Consider the following 7281-nt stretch of genomic DNA (forward strand, 5'->3'; position numbering starts at 1 on the left):
CTTTTTCAGTTGCATATAATTATAAGCAAAAGAAACAGCTTGCCCAGATTGGACAAATGGAGGACCTGCTGCTCAAACTTTCCCTTTCCCTTTAGAGCAAAAAGGAGGTATTTGTGCCACTTAGAACTTAATGACCTTTTAAAAACATTTGTATGAAAACAGCTTGTGTTGTTTATTTTATGTACGACAATGTTGCTTTTACCTCTCATTTTTTACCTGTACAGTTTCCTTGAGTGTTTTGAAAGGTGCTTGTAAAAATGTGTTATTGTTATTACTGATAGTGAGCAAGGGTCCGAGAGCTCTGTTCATACAATCAAATAGATCTCACAGGGGCTCAAGCAGGCTAATGCTTTATAGGTTCAGAGATCTTGGTTTGAGCAGTATCCCATAGGGAAGTTGGAAAGGGGGGTGGGGTTAGACTTCATGAGACAACATCAAGATATCTTGCAAAATACATTAGATACACAAATTGTTCTGGCTCGTTAGGAAGCCATTGCTTATATTTGCATATTGTTATACACTATAAACTTTCTTATGTATAATATTTGATATTGTCTTATTTTGAAAGCACTGGAAGTTGAGCAGTTGGTGTCTTCCTGTTTAGCGAGTAAACACTGCATAGCTACATCTATTCTTGCTCCTCTGTGCTGCATTTTTTGCCAGTACAGCATGTAAGTTGATGTGGATGATGTATTTTGTTTATGTACATGTTTCATGTTGTTTTAGGAGGTTTATTGCAAGAAAGGTCACCGAGAAGAAAAGTTTAAAAAGACGTTAGCATACGCTCTAACTAGCCGCTAGCTAGCCACTAATGTTAACATGTTAGTTGTGTGATTATGTTTTTCTGTGCATATCCTGGGAATATGTTGGGTTTATTATTTAGAGGGTGTAAATGAGAATTGTGCCTGTTTACACAAAGACTTGCGCACATTATTCCTTTGTTGCAGTTTTAACATTAATTCATCCATCCGCTCATCCATACCAGCCAATAAAATCAATTCAATTCAGTTTATTTATATAGCGCCAATTCACAACACAAGTTATCTCAAGGCACTTTAATGTTCAACCAGATCATACAGTCAAATTTTCTCAATGTTGTCTATCTAAGAAAAAACAGTTGATTGCATTGACTCATTATCTCAAGTACAATCCCTCACACTAAGCATGCTTGTAGCAACAGTAGAGAGGAAAAACTTTAACAGGAAGAAACCTCCAGCAGAACCAGGCTCAGTGTGAGCAGCTGTCTGCTGAGGCCGACTGGGGTTCAAGGAGACAGAAGCAGAGATACCAAAGCAGTTCAGGAAACACACAGCCAGGCCAACGAGCACCGAGCCAACTCCCATGTCAGAGGATGAAGTGGGCACAGCCAGCCAGTCACAGACAGAGAAACAGGACAACACTGGAAAACAGGCCAATCTCCAGCATCTATAAACAAGGGTGTTGATGGCAGTTGCACAGCTGATATTTCTCTCCAGGTTGGCGTCACAGCCAAACAGGAACAGACGAGGCAAAGCTACTATAAGGAAAAGCAGAGAGGGCATAATGTTAAAGATTGAACTAACAGATTCTTCAGCGTAGGGGAATAGAGATAGAATGAAGCAGAATGATGAAAAAGGGGTCCCTATGTCCTCCAGAAGTCTAAACCTATAGCAGCATAACTATAGAGATAGGATAGGTCAGGATAACCTGAGCTACTCTAACTATAAGCTTTGTCAAAAAGGAAAGTTTTAAGCCTAGCCTTAGAGGTAGACAGGGTGTCTGCCTCATGGACCAAAACTGGCAGTTGGCTCCACAGGAGAGGAGCCTGATAAGTAAAAGATCTGCCTCAAATTCTACTTTTAGAAATTCTAGGAACCACTAGTAAACCTGCTGATTGAGAGCAAAGTGCTCTGTTAGGAACATAAGGAACGATCAGATCTCTGATATAAGATGGAGCTTGGCCATTTAAGGCTTTATATGTGAGAAGGAGGATTTTAAATTCTATTCTGGATTTAACAGGAAGCCAATGAAGAGAAGCCAGTATAGGAGAGATATAATCTCTCTTTTTAATTTTCATCAGAACTCTGTCTGCAGCATTTTGGATCAGTTGAAGGCTTTTAACTACAGTTCGTGGACTCCCTGATAGTAAAGAATCACAATAGTCCAACCTTGAAGTAACAAATGCATGGACTAGTTTCTCAGCATCACCCCTGGACAGGATATTTCTAATTTTTGCAATATTCCTTAGATGAAAGAAGGACATTTTAAAAACCTCTTTGATATGGGATTTAAATTACAGGTCCTGATCAAAAACAACACCGAAATGTTTTACTTTATTATATGAAATCAGTTTAATCCCATCTAAATGAAGTGACTGGCTAATCAGCTTATTTTTCATAGACTCTGGTCCAAAGACTATAACTTCTGTTTTGTCTGCATTCAGAAGGAGATAGTTAAGAGTCATCCAGGTTTTTATGTCTTCAAGACATGCCTGTAATTTATATAATGGGTTAGCTTCATCCGGATTTATAGACAGATATAGCTGGGTATCATCAGCAAAACAGTGAAAATTGAACAGAAAAGGCCTACGGTGTGGTTATTGGAAATTATAGTTTTCTACCTGCTAAGCTAAGAGTTAGAGCAGGATACAAATGAAAAATAAAGAGTTACCAAATATGTTTATATTGAATTTGGAGCACATTTCTCTCTTTTTTGTTGTTCCCTTTTGCCAAATAAAATAAATATAATAACAAATATTACAAATATCACATGATAGTTCCATATTTGTTAAAGATAAAATATAAACTTTAGCAATTATTTCTGCAAAAGATTTTGGATAAAAAATTTTTTTTCATGTTTTACAGTAAATGACAACAAGCTGTGAGGTGTGCAATGCTATCACATCAGGAATTTAAAATCTGAAGGGTAATATAACTTCCCTATTGCCCTTCCAGTATACTATGTACTAAATTGATAAAAAGGACTGAGAATTACCTTAGCTGAACCAGATGTTAATGCCTTTATAACTCTTTATTGCCCTAAATTCTCATAAATGAATATATCAGAGAGACCATTACTTTAGAGACTGCAATAAAAAGTAATAGAGACTAGGAGAATAAAGAGAGAATGAAGCAGCATGATGAAATTGGGTCCATATTAAATGTAGCTTTCATGTTTAAAAGTACAATGATATGAATAGAAAATTAAATAGGCATAAAAAACACTTCCAATATTTGAGAACAGTTTTAACATTCCCATTTGAAACTTCAGACTTCCTGCAAAAGTATCCCAATAATTTATGAGTAGGGTCCTTGTAAATGTATATGTTTTACCAGTCCTTATTCACATGATCTCCTAGTTGCATCTAAAGGATTGTAGTGCTGCCTTCATTATCAGTGCTGTTATGTGATGTCTGGTGGTCATAGTTCAACAGAAAAAGTTGATCAGTAATCATAAAAATTTGTTTTCCTTCCAGCATGATTAGACAACACTTTATATGACGGGTTGCAAATCAGACTGATATAACACTGTCATAAAAACAATGAAACACTTGTCATGAACATGTAGGAGTCTTTATTATTGTTTATTCCTGATGATATTATGATATTAGTTATCAAACTTAGTCATTTAGCATTGCGAGTTAACCTTACATTAGCCTGTCATTTGTTGTAAGTCTTAACTTTGCCTGTCATGACACCTTAGCTGTGTCATTAGTACTTACATGTACCTCAAATATAATGGTCAATTGGTTTGTAAATAATCACTGCATGAAAAGTGGGATTTTCGTCAATATGCGGCACTGTAGACTGTTGTGGAAGTTCAGGTTAACAGCAGTTTACGGTAATTTGCAGGCTTCGCCGAAAACTCCCGTAAATTGTCAGAAATTGACGTGGACTTTCTTAGGCAGTGTTCCCCCCAAGCCNAGATAGATAGATAGATAGATAGATAGATAGATAGATAGATAGATAGATAGATAGATAGATAGATAGATAGATAGATAGATAGATAGATAGGTGTACAATCCTTTAGCCATGTCTAGTAGAGAAAAATGACTAAACACTGAAAAAACTGTATCATCTATAACTGCTAATCCACAGGCCTCCATCTTAGCCTGGACCCAAGAGTTGTAAGTCGCCGACAGACATCTTCCAATCTACTGTCAACTTATAATAATGAAGTCATATTTCTTGTTAGAGAACAGCAAATTTTGGGCTTTTCCAAAAAGAAGTACTAGCTGGAAGAAGTAATTGGTAGGGAAACTGTTTGGACTGACAATATTAGTGGAAACTTTTTTTTCTTAGTTTAGTTTAACACTCTGAAAACCATAACTGATGAGGAATGGGCTTCCTGTAAGTATGAGCGGCATTCAATAAATAATGCCCCTGACCCAATTCCAGTTGTTTGATCTAGCGGAAATTTTGCATGTGCTATTATTTATATCTATTAATGGTTTCAAATTTCTTATTTACAGGTGTTTGAACAGAGCCAAGTCTGAAATGGAGCCAGTTGTGTGTCAAGCAATGATCAGTTTCTTGCATTTTAAAGGACTAACACTATGGCAAACTTTTGATGAAGTGAAACTAACTAACTGATGATACCCAATCATGTGGCCTTACAAGGCCATACAAAACCAGATCACTGCTAGACACTCAACAGGCTCTGTTTCAGACTCTGATTTCAGAGCTGTAATTTGTCACTATATATAGATTTAAATAATAGCACATGCAAAAGTTCAGCTATATCAAACAACTGGAAGTGGATCAGGATTATTATTTATTGAACTCCCCTCCTATATAATAGATTTTTAAATCTAACCTTTTTGTCACCTATAGGCGTATTATTAAGCTTGAAGCAGAAATCATCACAATAAGCTTGATATCACTGTTTGCTGAACACAGAGAGTGACCATGCTGTTCATTGTGCAGGTGCAAGTGCCGTAAAGGTAAATGCTTCCTAGAGAAGTAAGGTAATGCCAGCTCTACTTTGATATGTCAAGGCCAGTCGTTTTTTTTCAGGAAAGGGAGGAGCCTCTGCCCACAGTGCAGAATTCAGGAGAATAACTGAGACATGCATGAATCAAACAAAAATCTTACTTTAAACATGATTTTGATGAAGGAATAGCATTCAACTATGGGGCAACAACTGTTGCTTTATTATTTGCAAATGTATGTGGAGAGTTGTGTATCTGTATCTCATTTTGTTTGTGTGCAGTGGGATTTGANAAACCTGCCGGACTACTTTCGGCTTGACCAAAACTGGACGAGAACTCTGCTCACAGGATGCTGCCAGGGGTAAGTCAGTGTGATTGCATGACACTGGTGATGGGGATGGCATTCAGATTCATGTCAAAAATACCGAACTATCCCTTTAAGAAATTAAATTAAACCGATTTTTGACGCTTGTAAATTTTTTACATACATACATACATATATATATATATATATATATATATATTTATTTTTTTTTATGTTTTTTTTTTTTTACTCATTTCTGTTTTGGAATCATACTGCTGAAATTCTATACTGGATGACCTCATCACCTTATCTAATAACCTAAGAAGCAGATATGCATGCAGGCAGGACCTACAGTATATTACACTTTTTTCAAGTCAAGAGACTTGACCAAAGTACTTCACACTACATTCTGTCTCTCCCTAGTGGTTAGTGACAATATGTTCACTGTAACATCTGACACAGTGTCATTTGGGAGACAGTTTTGTTTTCTTGTTGTTACAGAGATGATCAATACAACTATGAATTCCCAACAATGACCAACTTGTTCCCAACTTTTGGCATTTCTTTTGTTTCTGTGTCCCTTTGGAGGGTAGCTCTATTGATCTTGTTGCATATCTTTTGTTGATAATAGAAAAAGAGGTGTCCTTCATTGGGCGCTTTAGCAGGACTGCATATCTTTTATTCAGGGAATTTACAGCCAAATTTGGTGGGTATGCAACTGGAAAGATAACTAGATGAAATTATGCCAGCTGTTGATGAGTGGATGTTCCAGCTCAGTGTTGGCCACATTGTATCATCTCACTGAGGGGTCCATCCCATCTCAGGTCTTGTCAGATCTATATGATGAGGTTTATTTTTTGACTCCAAGACAGTTTGAGGTGGCTGAGCTGTTTGAGGTGCTTGGAGGCAGTTTAACGTTTAGAGGCATTGGTAGAGTTCTTTCAATTCCAGTGACTGTGTTAAAGAGGTGCAAAAACACGTCAAAAATATGGCTTTATTATTTTATAAGTTCATGAGATTATGAGTTTTTACATCAGGACCCCAACCCTTCCATTCGGACCCCCCACCCCATCCTTCTCCCAGAACCCAGAAAATGTTCGACCTCCATCTTACCCCCTCGAGACTATGCAATTTACCTTCTGAGTGTGACAACTATGATTCCAACACACATTTCCCTTAAATCGGGCTTTAAAATGTGTTTAAACTATATTTTTCCCATCCACAAACCTTATTTCAATTTAAATACAGATTTCTTCGTATCAAGCATCTTTCTGCTTTTGTAAATTAATTTACTGTTACCAATCAAGCTATAAATTGTGTTAAGACCAATCTTTAATTCAACATCGATACCCATGCGTTAAGCTTTTACAAAAATTCACTGTATGGCTAAAATGTACACCTGATAAAAATACTGCACAGTTTCAAGAGAATAAAATAGCCACTCTTGCAGTCTATTTGTACTCTCATAAGAGTATTCTGTAACCCATGTGACATACTGAACAGGAGGGAGGTTTTACTGGGAATTATTCTCACTGATGACACATTTTAATCCCAGCTGTTTAGCTGCTACAAATTTTAGTAGCAGCTAACTGGCCTTATATTTAGAAAATTCTTCTGTTGGATGCAGTCAGGGAATAAAGTATCCACAAGATTTTCTGTGTTTTATTGCCTTCCTTGTTACACGGCTACATAAAAATGATAACCTCAAAAACGTAACCAGTAAAAAACCACCTTCTCGCCGTGTGTTTCAAAAGCCAGATGAATCTGATGGGCTTCTAAACCCCGTCAGCTAGCGTTTCTCCTGCTTAACATGGGGGAACATTCTCTGATGCGGTGTAAATATCATCAGGCTGCATTACCTCTAATCATGGGTGTAAAGTTTTTTAACAGGGCGTTCAGATCTGGTTAGAGTATGAAATTGATAACTGGGGATGTCTGATTCTGAAATCCTGTGTGTTTGGGTTATTATAGATACTGCAACATCTATCTATCTATCTATCTATCTATCTATCTATCTATCTATAGACTGTCTGTCTGTCTATCTATCTATCTATCTATCTATCTATCT

The sequence above is a fragment of the Cyprinodon variegatus genome, unplaced genomic scaffold (genome assembly GCF_000732505.1).
Source record: "Cyprinodon variegatus isolate N-32 unplaced genomic scaffold, C_variegatus-1.0 Scaffold1359, whole genome shotgun sequence".
Classification (NCBI taxonomy): Eukaryota; Metazoa; Chordata; class Actinopteri; order Cyprinodontiformes; family Cyprinodontidae; genus Cyprinodon; species Cyprinodon variegatus.